Below are 18,411 nucleotides of genomic sequence, written 5' to 3' on the forward strand. Positions count from 1 at the left end.
AAAATAAGGGGAAGATTGAGCTCTAGCAGAAGTTTGTGAAATGAAAAGAAAAGGATTTATTTATTATAAATAAATCTAATTATCTATTGTAAAGGGATTCAACTATTAATCTTAATGCATAAATTCATATAAATTTAAAAACAATATATCAATGATTTTATAAAGTAAGTCTAAACTAATAAAAACATTGGGGAGAATAATACAACCTGTTTCATCATTCTCCTTTATTGTACATTATAATAGGTAGGAAGAAACTAATTTAATAAGAATTTAAGACAGTAAGACAAAGTTTTTGATGACCAAAGTAAGGTAAAAATTAATAAGGTATAAAAGAATATACAGAATTGACATTTACTAGAGAAGCTGAAGAAAAATACAGTTACTTAAAGAAGATTAGAATAAGTAAGCCAAAAAAAAAAACCCAAACAAGAAGCTTGTTTGAGATTATGAATAAAATCAGAATACTAAGAGAACCGATTTTTCTCTCAACTATAATGTGTAAGATTTTTATCATTTAAGAAAAAAATGTTTATGGGAAACACATCACTGATATTTTTAAAAGTAAAAAGGGGGAAGATAGTTAGATAACTCCCAAAGACAATGTCATATTCACAATCAATTTTTTTTTATTTTTGATGAGAACAATCTAAAAGTTGCTATGACTTATTTTCATGACTAAAAGGAGTGTTGACTATGTAATTTTTTTAACATTAATTTTAACAAATTAATGACAAACCCCAATCCACTATTAATATGGAGCAGAGGGGTCAATTGTATTTTTTCTAGAATCAGCTGAGAAGTCAGTGTGGGCACCCCAGAGGAATGTCTGAACCTGTGCCTCATCTTACAGAAAGACTGAGGAGACTTGAGCTGAGAGACAATCAACAAGAAGAAGCCAGAAACCATGAAGCAAGAGCACCAGAGCCATAGAGATGCTCACCTTGTGTCAAGCCAAAGCCCCAGCACACAAGAGTTGTACACTAGGTACAGACTTAATGACACAATGTGACACATGAAATGATGTTTTTGACAATGGTTGTGCTGTTAAGCATGTCAGAGACACAAGCAACTATGTATTTGGCTTACCTGCCTTTTCCACCCTGGGTGAGACCCCTGACATATTTTGACATTAATGGAGAAATTAAGACTAATCATTTTTTACTACTATGAGATGTACACATTAAGACATTGTATAATAACTCGACTATCATGACATATAATATATCAGCTTTCACCACCAGGACCCTTATTTACTTGGTTTCACAAGAATATGTGCCAAAACTTTGTTTAAACTTGCAGCCTAAGGCAAAAAGGGTCAGTGAGAGAAGAACTTGAGGTGGAATATGGTGAATGATTTATCAATTTTCTATTAGAAGGTATGAGTATCTTGTGCTGCCATACTCCATTCTGTAACTACTGAAGAAAGATCAAAGGGTTCTTGGAGCATATCACTCCAGTAACATTTTAATGGACATAAAAATGTATTTGTAATAATACATTTTATTGAAGAAAGTACGGTTCTTAATGCAAACAAGACAGTAATAGCAGATTCTGTACTCAATATTTTTAAGTCTTTTAATACTTTTGAAACCTATCTCAGATTTTAGTATAAATCATTTCTGTTTTTGTTATAAGCATTATATGTATAATCTTTTTCTATTTATTATAATTTATTATACTCAGTATTAACAATGTTAAGAAATTATCTACCTCAAGGCATGAAATATAGTCTTTTAATAAAAAGGGGGATATATGGGTATGGAAGTACTTATGACAAATTAGACCCACTGAGGAAAGCAGCCATGCTTGCCTAAGATTGCTGGCAAGGCCAGAATCTCTCACACAAGTACTGCTGTTCTCAGCCAAAGATCATGTACAAAGCTGAGCTGTCACTGTGAACTGTTACAAGTGTCTGATATGAGGAAATGTCCAAGGCTCATTGTGAAGTGTTTTGTAAGCTGCTAAGATGCTCAGGTTCTGTTCCTAATAAAATTTCTGACTTCTTGTGCCAACCCCCCACAAATAACTTTGTCATCTCACAGGAAGATGTCTCACCAAGTGCATGTACAATTTGATGTATGATCTATTGCTTAACAGAACTCTCTCATTATAAAAGTTTGTGTTTTTGTCATATTAAACAGAGATCATGGAGCTCATGAATCTTTGTCTAACCCTTGCTTTCTCTCTCTCTCTCTCTCTCTCTCTCTCTCTCTCTCTCTCTCTCTCTCATAGCATTTTTATGTTGACAAAGAATTGGAAATTGAGTGGATTCCTATCAGTTGATGAATACCTTAACAAGTTATGGAATATTATTGTTATATAATACTATTTTGCCAAAAGAAATGAGCAGAATGGAATGGTTTAAAAAAAAATACCTGGAATCATATGAACTCATGAAAAATGAGGGCAGAAGAAAGTTGTACAGAGTAACAGCAAAATTCTAAAAATGATCAGCTGTGAAAGACTTAGCTACTCTGATCAAGACAATTATCCAAGACAATTTTAAAGGACGCATAATGAACAAATGCTCTCCTTCTTGAAAGAGAAAATTGATGTACTCCAAATGCAGATTGATCAATGCTTTTTGACTCTTCATTTTTAAAAATACTGCTTATGTTTTCTTTTGCTAAATGGCTAAAATGGGAATGTATATATAACTTCACATGTATAATTGATATCCATATAATTTTGAAAAGAGAGAAGAAAACCAAATATCTGGCACAAAACATGGAAATGAGGAATTTGCTAATAATGAAGATGAAATAAAAACAGTTACTAATAATCATTTGCTCAATTTTATGTCAACAAATTTAGCAATTTAAGTGAAATGGAAGAATACTTACATAAAAACAAGTTGCCTCTACTAATGAAGCAGGAAATAGAATATTTAAGTAAACCTATTTTATAAAATGATATTGAGCAGGCTATGAATGAACTTCTGAAGAAAAAATCAGGAACAGAAATATTTGTAAGCAAATTTCACCAAACATTTAAAGATCACCTAATTCCAAAATTAAATAAATTATTTAGAATAATTGGTAAAGGAATCCTGCCAAATTCCTTTTAGGAAAGAAATATGCTGCTGATATATATACCAGGAAAAGGCAAAACAGAGAAATAAAATTATAGGTCAATTACATTAATCAATATAGATACAAAAATCCTAAATAAAATAGTATCTATGAAATTATAATACTATATGACAAAAATTATACATTACTATTAAACAGGATTTATACCAACTATGCAGTAATGACTCATATAAAGAAAATTATTAACATAATTGATTACATCAAAAATTAAAATCATATGATTATATATGAAGAACTTATGCAGAAAAAGCTTTAAATAAAAGACATTTATTTAAAATAAAAAACATACCTATAAGTGGATTTTTCGTTAGAAAAATAAGTGTATACTTAAGACCATTAGCAAACATTACCTCTAATGAGGATGAGTTACAAAATTTCTCCATAGTATCAGGAGTGAAATAAGAATGCTCATTATCACCAATATGATATAATATTTTATTAGAAATGGTAGCAATAGCTTTAAGAGAAGAAAAAGAAAGCGATGTTATCAGTCTCATAGAGGTGATGAAACTGGCATTTTTCTTCAGACAATATGATGATATATATGAGAGAAAAGTTTCTAAAGTAGCAGAATATAAAATAAATCCACATAAATTGCCAATATTTCTAACCATCAGAATGTGCTACAAGAAGAGATAGTAAGAGATAGTCATACCTAGAAAAAATATACTGAGCAAATCTGACAAAGCAAATGCAGAGACTATATGAACATGATCATAAAATATTTTATACAAATAAAGTCAGATTTAAATGATTGAAGAAGTATTTATTGACAATTCTACCTAAAAATTACTTATACAATGCCATTCCCAATTAAATAAAAAATTATTTTATTGACAAAGAAAAAATAATAAAATCAATATTCTTGCCTTCTTAAGGAGGCAGGAGAGGCTAGTTAGAGGGAGGAAAACTGTAACTCAAATTTTTCTGGTTATTGATATTTTTAACATATAGTTGGGATATGTTCAATGAAATAAAATTATTTTGTTATTTTGGAAGTAAGAATAACAGGATTGTAAGGGGTAAATTTAGGGGTTTTGACTGAAATAGAAATTCGGTTGGTCACCAAGGATTAATTCAAATTAATTTTAAAAAAAGGACACTCACTGACAAACCCAGACAATAGCTGCAGACACTTAGCATGCTGCCACCAGCCACCTCTCTGCAAAAAGAGCCAGAGAGAGGAAGTTATGCGAAATATATAGATCATTTTTTACATCACTTTCTGCATCTCACATGTACCAATGGTAGCTTAAGCTTGACTTAAGACAGCCCAGGGAGTCTGTCTGTTATTTCTGATTTGTCATTTGCTAGCACATGTTGGTCATAGGCTATCCTCAATACTTAATCCTTAAGTAGGGGTGTAGACATCTCTGTTTTATTAGACTAAGCAAAGTGGAGTAAATCTAAAATTCACAGGATATAGTTTTTGATGTGTGGGGGAAATGAGATAGAAAACCAAGAGATTATTCTTTTCAGCAGTGTCCTTCTCTTGAACTATCACTGAGAAAAGACTCTTCCTCATAGGTAATAAGTATACATTAGAAGAAAAATTCAGGTGACTACAAAAATCAAATTAGGCTATTTTAATGTGTTTCTGAAAATTATATGTGAATGAAAATTTTGAAGTTGAATCATGTAGATGTTAATATTTGTTGAGTGAATACTCACTCTATAATATAATCTGGGGGCACATACATGTTTAAATATGAATATGTCTTAGACATCTTTTCATATACCATCATTCATTATTTTTCTGATGATTTTTCATAAAGTATAAAAATTAATTACATTTTAAAAGTCCAAGGGCTTATGAAGAAGAAAGCTTAAAAAACACAAATGAAATAAGATATTACAAAAGAACAGCTGACCCAGCATATTTGAAACATACTTTTCCTTACCAAGCATGCTGTCAGAATAAAACCCCTGCTGATGTTACAACTGTAATCTTTTTTTTCCCAAACGTGGCAAAAAAAATCCTGATTAGCTACATAGTTTCATAAAGAAAAATTCATCCAATTAACCCTGAGGTGTGATAATCAATTAGTGTCAATCAGAAACCTCATATTCAATACCTTTCAATCATGAAAATTGAGTTTCAAACTAATGTCAGAGAAACACTCATATTCCCAAAGAAGTCCATTCAAGTATGTTTTAGGTGTGCATATATTTATTCATTGTTGGTATATTTTATGCATCTCATAAATATTGTTGCCATGTCTATGTCACTCCTTGGGAGTGCAGATTGGTAATACAAGACTGTAAGAGTATGCTTTGTCTAAATCCATATGCATACTACATACACAAAGGGAACTACAGGAAAAAAAAGACTACTCATTCTTTTATAGTATAATCATGCTGGGCTGAGGGTTTTTATTGAGATATGTATGGCCAATCCCAGAGGGGAATGTTTCCCCTGTTCATCCACAGATGGAACTACTAATCTCTGGTACTTATTGACTTCACTCATTTGGTGTTTCAACATGGCTTTAAAAAAAGGTAAAGAATTTAAACTATCTGGATAATGAAAGTCAAACAGTTTAATTAATAAAGCCATACTAATATCAGCAGTAACAGAAACTGAATCTTTCTTAAACCCATAGGTAAAACCCTACCCTCCTGATACCCAAGTTGCTCAAGCTAAACGATCTATTTTCCAAAGTGGAGATAACAAAGGATGATCATAATCAATCATAACATTTTCTGAAAAGAGAAAAGAAAATTGTTGATGTACCACATAACTAACTACTGAACCAGAATGACATCTTTAAAAGATTACATATCCTGGATAGAACCAAGCTGCTCAACTCACATTACTGTCATTAGAACAAGATGACTACAGAGTGATTGTCAAAATCCATAAGAGGGGGCAGGAAGGGGAATGGCCGTCAGGAACCTTCTTACCCTGATACCATCCTCTTCTTTCTTTCCCATCTTTCCCCCTTCATACTTCACTTCCTAATATCTTCAGTCTACTCCAAAGCACCAAGCATCCCAAACTTCAATCTGACCATCATTCTCTCCAATCAGAATCAATGCTAAGTCATCTTAAACTACCTTTTACTCAGTCTTGGGATGTTTTCAATTAAAGAAGTTTAATAAATAGACTTTGAATGAAATTTGTAATTGAGGTTGATAAAAATTAAGTGAGGCATCTGTCACCACTGCTAAAGAAGTTTTTTTTTGTTTTATTTATTTATTTATTTATTTTTTTGTTAATCTAGTAACTAAGAGTTTCAAAGTGAACCTCTCCATAATTAACCAGGCTAGTCCTCATCAGTCATCAGGCACATATTGAGTCCAGGATTAAAATTGGGTTAAGTGTCTTGCTTAGGGTTACACAACTAATCAAAGTCTGACACCAGATTTGAACTCAGGAAAATGAGTATTCCTGACTGTAGGTCTGGCACTATATGTATTTTGCCACTCATCTGGCCACAATAATATTACAATGGCAAGCATTTATATAGCATTTATTACGTGTTAATAATTTTACAAATAGTATCTCATTTGATCCTTGTCAGTTTTTAGTGTGTTACCCTGGACAATGATACCTCACTTGGTCTCAATTTCCTCATCTATAAAATAAACATAATAATAGCCCTTATCTCATAGGGTTGTTGTGAGAATCAAATGATATAACATATATAAAACACTTTGCAAAAGTTAAAATGCTATTAGAACAAGGAGGAACTAAAATAAATGGAGGAAGGGCAGGAGAAATAGAAATATTCTCAATAAGACAGATATGAAAGGTCATCATTTGTTATATGGACAAAGAAGGTCCAAAGAACTTTAAATGGCTTTCCTAAGGATGTATATACCTGGATAAACCATACAAGAATCCAGTTTTGAAATGCCCTTCCACTAGACAAGGCCAATGTGACAAACTTGTAGATTTTAACCTTGATTTAGAATTTGATTTTATATGTTCTCCACAAATTTTGATTGACAGCTGTCACCCAATTGTGAGTAGCATACAATTCACAAAAATGAACTGATTAAAGGGCAGAGGCGTGAATTGAGAAAATCAGTATGTCCTTCAGGAGAGAATCCCTTTACCATAGCCAATGGAAGTGTCTAGTTGGTAAGATTTCTCTGATAAAGATTGGCATGCAATTTGTGTCTTCTTTGCGATTTTCAGTCCATAGCTCAAGCTGTAATATAGCATCATCAGCATGCAACTGCCCTTGAATCACTTTCTCTTTTTAATTGCCTAGTCATATCATTTGACTAATTTGGGGGTATGGTTCTTAATATTATCAAACTGTTACATGTCTTTATTTGTTTAGTTTGGAAAACAAGCGAAATAATTTGGAAAAGAAGCAAATGAAAATGACAAATGATAGAAGAGTCTTATTTTATAGAGGGTAAAAATTGGATTTTCAACTCACTCTACTTTCCATCTGTAGTTCTGCCTGATTTCAGTCCCCTTGCTTTTATTTGTGTTGTCTTTCATAATTAGATCATTAGCTCCTTGAAGGCAGAGACTGTCTTTCTTTTTCTTATTTGTTACCCCAGAGTTTGAAACAGAGTTTATTGAATTAAAGCAAAATGAAAATAAACATATTAATGCTCTATTGTTGGAGCTATGAACCAGTCTAGCCATTTTGGTTAAGAAGCAGATAACTTGGATGCTGGGAGTGATCATATTACTTGATCTTGGATGTCAGAAATTGCCTGGTGAATTAGACCAAAGTAGGTGGAGTATGCCCCAATAGGGAAAGGAATGGGTTTCAGATTAATATAATACAGCATATTATTAATTTTCCTCATAGACCCCATCTTCTTAGATTTCCTCTATGATTCCTGATGATGGTAGGGTTCAAAAGGGATACATTCCACATTTGATTATAATCTATTTATCCTTGGTTAATCCCACATGATTGTATATTTGTATTTATCTTTTATTTTTCTACCAAGTCCTGTGTTTGAACTTCAAATTTCCTATACAGCTCCCAGTCTTTTGATCAGAGATGCTTAGAAGTCACCTACTTCAAGATCTATTTTTTGTAAAATAGTAACCTTGTAACACCTTGTAAAATTGTATTCACTTTTCCTAAGTAAGTTTCTAGCAGAGTAGTAAAGGAACTTAATTTCTCTTTAAGGCTATTGGTAGCAGTTACAACAATCCTGCTCCATAGTTTAACTGCATTTTCCCTTATTGTAGCAATAATGTTAAAGGACATTTAACCAAAATTGCTATGAATGAACAAGTTACATAAGAAAGAATGTTTGGTGAAGTCAATGGTTTTTAATTTGGAATCAGGAAGATTTGCATTCAGAGATGCCTCTGACACTGATTATTGTTGGATTATAAATAAAGTAAAAAAGTCTCTGAATCTCAGTTTTCTAGCCTAGAAAATGAGAATAATATTATCTCTAGTCTCTGAGACACAGGTTTGTTGTGAAGCACAAATTAGCTTCACTGATTACTGAGAGTCAATAATTCCTGGCCAGAGTTGTATTGATTGGATCAGAGGAGAATGAGAGGTGGGTTCAGATAGGGAGACAGGAAACAGTTACTTAAAAACAAACTTTGACATGAATCAGTGATTTCTGCTGATGTTAACTATCATTTGTGACCACTATCCCTGGTCACCTGAGTTACACTTTAATTATCTTTGGCTTCTTCAAACACACAAAGCCGTGTAAAAAAAGCAGAGATATGAAAAGCAACTCTGCTTTGTTGGAGACATTAAGGAAGAGATTGTCTTTCCTGGCCTGGAACCCAAAGTGTTATACAGAATGAAGCATAGGTGTTTCCAATGAAGGAAAAGCTGAGAACGGAAAAGATTAGACATCTACTAATCTATTTTGCAGTTGACTATCTAGGTCTACTAACTACTTTATATGGATTCTACTGAATCTATATAAAAACTTTCCTAGCATTTTTCTTTTTCACAATCAGTTATCTCTCTTCCCACTTCATAATGGGGCACATTTTTGATGAGTAACACTAATATCTTTGATATCTAACACTAACATTTTCATACCTAATATCTTGTAGTTTTTAGTTTTTTTTTAATTATTCCTGTAGTTTCTGTGGTACCATTTTCCCAAGGTGGAAAGAACAACTTCTCTATAGCAAATGGGTAGAATGTGCTCCTTGTGCCTGCTCCATTCATGTCCTCTTCAGTTACCCAGAGTTCATGCTGCTGTTACTATAGTACCTCCCTTGGGCCAGTGTCTTCTGTAAGTTCAGGATATTGTTCTTAAGGCTGTGAGATTCCATCTTGCTATCACCTGTTTCCTTATGAAAGCTTTAATTTTATTACTAAAAATGGTTATTTGCTTTTTGTTTTTGTTATGTCCAGGAAAAATCTCATATTGTCCAACAAGGTGAGAAAAACATTTACCAGGCAAGGTAATCTAGGAAACACCAATGGATCATAAAATAGAATGCCGAATAAATTTTTTTCAAGAAAGAAAAGCAACCTTTGTCAGTACATTTCAACTAACCTCTTTTAATTATTTCCAAATTGTCATTGGAGTTCTACATGGAGACTATGCTATGGAAGAGATGCCATTTTTCAAATGACTGTAAATAGATTTAGAGAACAATGCCTAAGGTAGTCAACAACTTGAATAGCTCTGCCAAGCAGCTGGTATAACTTGCAGTAGTCTTTGACAGAGAGAGCATGGCGTTGGATAATAGAGTGTACCCAGAAAGGCATCAGGCACCTTGCTGAGCAATCTAGTGACAAATCCACTGTTTTTTCCAGTCATTGATTTAGCAGCATCCATACAAATAGCAGCATGCTGCTCCTAGTATATAGCCAAATCTGGACTGCTTCTTGAAAATTTTTAGAAAGTTTTCTCCTGTCACACCAGCCAGCAAAGTTTTACAAAACAGCATGCTTTTATTCAAAGTGTTTCCAAAACATATCTTCTAAATGCCAACAACTGAGCACAACCTGAAACATCTGTGGATTTGTCCATTTATGGGGCAAAGCAATCACTTTTCTTAATCTTTAAAAGCAGCTGTTCACAGACATTAATTGCCATGCCACTTAAGCACTTCAAACCAGGAGCATTCGACAACAGCCCATATTTTAATTTGTTTGCTGCATCTGGTTCTTTTACACTGGGTACCATCTCCACTGCAGATGGTAATAGGGAAGTTTCAGTAACCAAGCAGCTTGACAGTGCTTTGAGATGTTGTTAGCAGGTTTGAATTTAAATGGTCAAAGCTGAAAATTAAAATTTGGCTGTGAAAGCATTCAAGCTTCTGGTAAAGAAATGTCATTCATCCAATAAATATTTATTGAGATCTATTACAAACAAGACATTGTACTATTATCTGTGATAGGGTACACTATGAAAAATATATGTAACTTCATGACAGCATAGAGCCTGTTGTCAAGAAGCCTCTTATCTAGGTAGGGAAATATGCTTAAAAACCATGCAAAAAAGATAAAAGAAAAATGAAATTAAGTACATTGTAGAGGAAGGAGAAAAGGGAGAGAGCCATATATTATTAGAAAGGGCAATGACAAATTATGGTTAGGGGAATCTGAGAAGGTTTATTGGAAGAAGTGGCATTTAAACCAGACCTTTAAGGATGGTGATGATTTCAACATAAAGAGATGTGATAGAGGGCATTCCAGACAGACTAAACAGCATGAGCAAAGGCACAGGAGTGTTTTTGACAGTAAGAAATGATCTAGTTTGGTTTCAGCAGAGTAAATAAATGGAATGCTCTGAAATAAAACTGGAAAAAGCAATTTGAGCTAGCCAAAGGAACATCTAATGTGAGAATAAAGGGGTTTGGTTCTATTAAATATTTGTTGTTAGTGTTTGGGGGTGGAATGATTACCAGAGTCTTTTTTGAAAAAATACAGTAATGATATAATTAGAATTGTGACCATAGGATATGTAGTAGATTTGGAAGAGGAAGATGGGAAATTAGGGTGGAGGTTGTTATGGCAGGACATGAAGGAGAAAACAAGACCCAGAAATAGTAGGATAAAAGTGGGAATAGAAAGATGAGAAAAGTGGCAAGAGACATTGCAAAGATAGAATTAAACAAATGAGGCAGCTATGCAGCTCAACGGATAGAGCATTGAACCTAAAAATCAATCAACAATTCAAGTTTGGCCTCAGACACTTTCTGAATGTATGAATCTGGGCAAGTCACTTAAAATCTGTTTGCCTTAAACCATTGGAGAAGGAATTGACAAACCACTACAGTATATTTGCAAAGAAAACTTCATGGACATTATGGTCCACAGGATCTTGAAAAGTCAGATCCAACTAAACAATTTAACAAGAATATAGTGTACATAGCACATAAAAATTGAGATACAGATGTCAAAGATTCTGTCTTGGTCACTTACTATGTGATTTTGGGCAAATCACTTACATTCTCTTGACCTCTTCCTTTTCCCAAAATGATATTGTTTGGGGTAGATGCTCTCAAATTCCTTCCTTACCTCTAAATTTAGGGTCTCTGACTACTACAAGGTCTCTATTTTGAATGATGTGACAAGGAAATCACTTTAAAAGACTGATATATATTAATTTAAGGTCGCCAAGGAATTCAGCTATGTAATTACTAAATGAAAACTCAAGTCAGCAGTCAAACTTTTATGGAGTTTTTAGTTACAAACAGGAGGAAGAAAGGTATGAGAGAGAGAGAGAGAGAGAGAGAGAGAGAGAGAGAGAGAGAGAGAGAGAGAGAGAGAGGCAGAGAGAGAGAGAGAGAGGCAGAGAGAGAGAGAGAGAGAGAGGCAGAGAGAGAGAGAGAGAGAGAGAGAGAGAGAGAGAGAGAGAGAGAGAGAGAGAGAGGAGAGAAGGGAATAGGACTTAAATACCCCCTCTGTTTAGGCTGGGCCAAAAGGCCCAAGCCCTTAGATAGCTGAGGCAAAGAAAAGAGATCAGTCCCTATCACTCATGTGACCAAAATGGAGAAACAGTCTCAGGGGCCTCCACCTCCAGCCTCCTTCAGAGCAAGCCCTCCTCTCAGACCTCTCCAGGAGCTCTCCCTCCAGGATCTCTCTCCTCTCAGACTCCTTCAGAGCAAAACTTCTCAGAGCACAACCTCCCAGAGCAAAGCCTCTCGAACTCCCCCTAGTCCTCAGACCCCTCTATCTTTAAGGAAACCATCTAAGTTCCCTCCCCTCAGTTCTCACATCTACCAATCACTGTCCATGTCTTCCCTGTGCCAAAGGTGGCTCTAGTTTAACCCAGGACTGCCCAGAGGTCTGTGGCTTTGCACATGTCTGTTGAAGGTCATATTCTCAAATAATTAAATCTTGATCTTGCTGCAGTCCTTCCTAAATCCTGTTACTCTAAGTAGGGTGCAGATTGTATTTTCCAAGACCTGGTCCTGTCATTCCAAGTATCTCTATTGTATCAATTCTAAAATCAATCATGACTGAAAGAACTTCCTGTTCTGTGCTTAAGCATAGGTTAAAGCCCTTTCCATTATTTAGCAAAAGGTTTCTGTCCTAAAATAGCCTTAAGTAGGAAGGAGAAAGATCCTCCCATGCCAAGGGGTTTCACATTCCAATAGAGTTCTTACTATCAGTAGGAATTTTTTTTAAAGTATGAAATTTCCCAATGGTGAAATTTCCAACATTCATAAGTCTAAGAAATTTTAAGGTTTACAATCCCCCCTGATGATCATTGGGAGACTAGTCTACCCATTGATCATTTAACATAATCATTTTGTAGTTCTAAATGCATTTCTAAGTATAGATATACACAATATTCAATTTTCTAAGAGAAATTAGAATAGTGAGAGAGGAAATAGAAAAGAAAAGAAAGCAAAACCAATGTTTTGCTAGGCGCATTGACAGAAAGCCAAATTAGGGGCAGTCCCTTTTGGCATAAATGTGTACAATTATAATAAATGTTCAATCAAAAGTTCAGTCCAATCAATCATATCCAAAGTTCATTCTTGATCTTCTCGATGAAGTGTAGGTTTTGGCATCTTTCTGCAACAGTTCATTCTCTGGATATAAAGTTTCAAGCTTCTTTCTTGAAGATCTTTTCTCGAACAGAATCAAAATCTTTGATTTTTTATAACAGTAAAATCTTAAACAAAATTCAAAATTCTTGGATTTTTATGAAAATACAATCTCAAACAAAAAAAATTCAAAAATAAAAAATTTCTTAGATTTTAAATTAAAATACAATCCCCCCTGAAGTAAGTATTAAAAAATATTCAGTTCAACTCAGAATGCAATGTTGAGTTATGGGGTGTATTAGTCAATTATCAAAAGAATAGAAAAATAATCAAAAACATAAGAAAAATTCAAAATAGGCCTTGCATAGGTCCAGTTTAAAGCAATTTCTATCCCACAAGTATTTAGGACAGAATGCAGTAATATTTCACTTAGCCATTTGTAGCCAAGACTACAGGAAGTTGCCATAATATAAGAAGAAAAGAATTAGAATTCTATTTTGATGGGGAAATGTCATTCCCTCGTCTGATTATTTTTTTCCTCAGGATATAGGGAGCCAGCATGATAGTCAAGTTTTGTACTTGTTTGAGTACTTCATAAAGAGTGTAGATACAAAGAAGTCCTACAACTTAAACATAAGTTAAGCGTCGCAACCTCGAGTCTCACTTTAATATTTCTTGTGTGCTTTATTGGCACTATCAGGTTTAGTCTGTGCTCTTTGTTTTTATCCCTTTTCCTGGAATCAGACACAAACATTAATCACAGTCCTATAATATTTTATCAATAAATGGCAGGTTCCCATAGTTTAAAGCTTTTAGGCATATATTGATATTATAGCAAGAGTATATATATTAACTTGTATTACTGCAGGAAAAGAAAAAAATAATATTAATATTAATTATGTGTACCTTCAGTACAAAAAATGAGAAAAAAATCAAATATTCTGATCAAAAAAGAAAAGAAAAGAAATAAGAAAAATAAGAAAAAATTCAATAATTCAATATATTCTTGAAAAAACAGCATCCATTTGTCTATGGATTATTATCTCCAATTCATATGATAAGATAGAGTCACAATTCATATGATAGGATACAGTCAATCAGTCTCAGCAGAAGATGCTTTCTACACATGTGAGCAGTGAATCCAAGAGTCCCTTTCTCCAATCTTTATAGATGTTGGAGTAGTTAATAATATTTGGAATGGTCCTTCCCATGAAGTTGAGTTGCTCCAGTTCTCTTGAAATTCTTGATATAAACTTTATCTCTGGGTTCAGGTCATGAAGAGAAAAGTCTAAAGGTCCAGCTTGTACTGCAGCTCTGGATTCATGAAGTTCACATAGTGTAAACCTTAAAGAAGCTGGAGGTGGAGGCCGCTGAGACTGTTTCTCCATTTTGGTCACGTGAGTAATAGGGACTGATCTCCTTTCTTTGCCCCATCTATCTAAGGGCTTGGCCTTTTGGCCCAGCCTAAACAGAAGGGGTATTTAAGCCCTATTCCCTTTCTCTCCCCTTTCTCTCCTCTCTCTCTCTCTCTCTCTCTCTCTCTCTCTCTCTCTCTCTCTCTCTCTCTCTCTCTTTCTCTCTCTCTTTCTCTCTCTCTCTCTCTCTCTCTTTCTCTCTCTCTCTCTCTCTCTCTCTCTCTCTCTCTCTCTCCTCTCTCTCTAATTCCTTTCTTCCTCCTGTTTGTAATTAAACTCTATAAAAGGTTGACGGCTGACTTGAGTTTTCATTTAGGAATTACATAGCTGAATTCCTTGGCGACCTTAAATTAATATATATCAGTCTTTTAAAGTGATTTCCTTGTCACAGTAGTTTGTGATGTAACTCCTGTAATATAGAAGCAATAGTAATATCTCCCCCTAATAGTGATGTATAAGCTGGGGAGAAAGGCTTAGCCTGTGTAGGCGGATGTCCAAAAAGCATCTCAAATGGTGAAATATGTAAGTCTCCTCTAGGCCTGCTTCTAAGATAAAATAGGCCAGAAGGAGAATTTCAGGCCTTTTTTAAATGGGTCTCAGTGCATAATTTGCCAATCATAGTCTTAAGTTCTTTGTTCATTCTTTCCTACTATTTGGAGAGGAGAAAAAACTGAAAAAGGTTAATTAACATCAACAAAAATAAATACAATCTAAGAAGAATCATCTTCATTATATTGGGAAGTTCCTTGGGCACCCTCCTAGAGGGTACCTCTCTGAAGTTCATTGGCACCTCGAGCATGTTTTGGACGAGCGCCATTTCTCATATATTGTTGTTGAGTATTATCATTTCCTCATTTGGAGCATTGTCATTATTTTCCTAATTCCTATTTCTATAATTCTGGTTTCTAAAGTTCTTATTTCTATATTCATTATAGTTATTTCCATAGTCATTATTATAATTTCTAGAATTCTGGTTTCTATGACCATTATCATCATTTCTATAGTTATCATTTCTAAAGCTATTATTAAACTGTGTATTCCTTCCAATCATCTTAAGAAAGGTTCTACATTCCATCATTTTGTGGCCCTTCTTCTCACAGAAGTGGCAAGTAATGATTGATAATTGGATTTCTGGAGAGGGGGCAATTGTCATTGGTTCATTATCATGCCCACTTTCTAATTTTAGTTATCCTATCTATTAAATATCTCATTTTTTTTCTTCATTTCCTCTATGTCATCATTATTTCTTCCTCCTTTCTTTGTTTCCCTTTAAAACATATATAGCTGTTTTTCGCAATTCTTCAAGGTCCATATCTGACCATCTTGGGCATTGTTGTTCTAAAATAATTCTTAATTGCTTTGCAAGAGTTATTTACAAAGATCCTTCTAACTTGTCTTAAGCTACTCTCTTTAGTTAGGTCCCAATCTAAGTATCTGTCCCCAAACTTGATTATTCTATCCATAAATCTAGAGGGTGTTTCATCTTCCTTTTGCTTAATTTTTTCAAGTTCCCTCCACTTATCTATACTGTCTGCACATTCCTTCATTGCCGTGAGGATGGCCTCTCTACAACAGTATAGTTGTAGATAATCCTCAGGATTGTTATAGTCCCATTCGGGATCCTGAGATGGCCAATGTGCTGCATTACGCTCCCAGGTTTTGTTGACATGAGCAATTATTTTATTTTTTTCACTTTCAGTTAAAAAAGCCTGTAGCAAGTTCTCAACATCCTTGTAAGATGGATTATACTGAAAAAATATATCTCCCATCTTTTTTGCTACTAGAAAAGGATCTTGTTCATATCTGGAGATATTTCATGTAAATTCATTTATTTCTTGGGGAGTAAACGGGTAACCTATGTCTTAAAGTCACCACATCCCCATTCCATCCTATTTCAGGTACTTCTCTTAGAGGAAACAGGCCTCTAGTTGAATTTTGTACCTGTGGGTCAGTTTGACAAGGACAGGTTTCTCTAGGAGGACAAAATCTCCTTTGCATTGGAATTTGGTTTTCTGTAGGAGAAGGAACATGAGAAACTGGGATTGCAGGGGAAGGGTTTTGGGACTAAATTCTGTCAAGATTTGCACTACACAAGAGAAGCAGTCTGGTTAACTGGGCTATAGGGAAGGTGTTTTCCATCTCTATTTCAGGGAAGGAAATTTCCTCATTCAAAGGTTCAGAAACAGGTCTGTTTCTGGTAGAGTGGGTGTTTGCCAATTGATCCTGTAAGAAACATTTTAGATCTTCTAATTGGGCTTACATTTTATCCTCAATTGTTTCTATTTTATCCTCAATATTTTCTATTCTATCCTCAATATTTTTTATTTTAGCATCTCTAAATATAGTATTGAAGAGTACAAAAATGACAGTACCTATTAATATAAAAATTTGGAGGTATCCTGCATTCCTCAATGCCCCTAATTCTTCAGCTGCCATATAAATGTCAAAGAATGTAGTACTCATTTATATATATATATATATATATATATGTGTGTGTGTGTATATATATATATATATATATATATATATATATATAGTAATTATTTCTCCAACAGTCTTCACAAAACATGTGGGGAGCAAAAAGCAACAAACTTTCCACAGGGTATTTTTTTCTAATCTAGGAAGTTGTTCCTTAAGGGAAAGAATATTTAGAAACAGCTCTTCCAGCCAGGACTTTAGGGTCTTGTTGCTGAGATTTAAAACAGCTGTTTTCTATCTAACTATAAGAGTCACACAGCTGGGAAGTATCCGAGATCTGATTTGGACCCAGGACCTTCTGTCTCTAGGCCTGGCTCTCAATCCACTGAGCTACACAGATGTCCCTTAAGATTAAAGGGAAGAAAAAGAAAAACTGCTGATTCCAATTTAACTTAAGGAGAAAAGAGAAGCGAGAAAAAGTTTTTTATACTCATGTGTTCTAGCAGCTGTGTCTTTAAGCCAAGTTTGCTGTTAAAAGGGACTAAGTGGTGAGAAGGTAGAGTAAAAAGGCAAGGAATTTCAGAAGTTTATTGAGAGAATTCTTTAGACTCCCATGTGGTCAGCCACAATGTGACAAGGAAATCACTCTAAAAGACTGATATATATTAATTTAAGGTCACCAAGGAATTCAGCTATGTAATTCCTAAATGAAAACTCAAGTCAGCAGTCAACCTTTTATGGAGTTTTTAGTTACAAACAGGAGGAAGAAAGGTGAGAGAGAAAGAGAGAGAGAGAGAGAGAGAGAGAGAGAGACAGAGAGACAGAGAGACAGAGAGACAGAGACAGAGACAGAGACAGAGAGACAGACAGAGAGAGAGAGAGAGAGAGAGAGAGAGAGAGAGAGAGAGAGAGAGAGAGAGAGAGAGAGAGAGAGAGAAATGGGAGAGAAGGGAATAGGGCTTAAATACCCCCTCTGTTTAGGCTGGGCCAAAAGGCCCAAGCCCTTAGATAGCTGAGGCAAAGAAAAGAGATCAGTCCCTATCACTCATGTGACCAAAATGGAGAAACAGTCTCAGGGGCCTCCACCTCCAGCCTCCTTCAGAGCAAGCCCTCCTCTCAGACCTCTCCAGGAGCTCTCCCTCCAGGACCTCTCTCCTCTCAGACTCCTTCAGAGCAAAACTTCTCAGAGCACAACCTCCCAGAGCAAAGCCTCTCGAACTCCCCCTAGTCCTCAGACCCCTCTATCTTTAAGGAAACCATCTAAGTTCCCTCCCCTCAGTTCTCACATCTACCAATCACTGTCCATGTCTTCCTTGTGCCAAAGGTGGCTCTAGTTTAACCCAGGACTGCCCAGAGGTCTGTGGCTTTGCACATGTCTGTTGAAGGTCATATTCTCAAATAATTAAATCTTGATCTTGCTGCAGTCCTTCCTAAATCCTGTTACTCTAAGTAGGGTGCAGATTGTATTTTCCAAGACCTGGTCCTGTCATTCCAAGTATCTCTATTGTATCAATTCTAAAATCAATCATGACTGAAAGAACTTCCTGTTCTGTGCTTAAGCATAGGTCAAAGC

This window comes from Monodelphis domestica, chromosome 4 (genome assembly GCF_027887165.1).
Source record: "Monodelphis domestica isolate mMonDom1 chromosome 4, mMonDom1.pri, whole genome shotgun sequence".
Classification (NCBI taxonomy): domain Eukaryota; kingdom Metazoa; phylum Chordata; class Mammalia; order Didelphimorphia; family Didelphidae; genus Monodelphis; species Monodelphis domestica.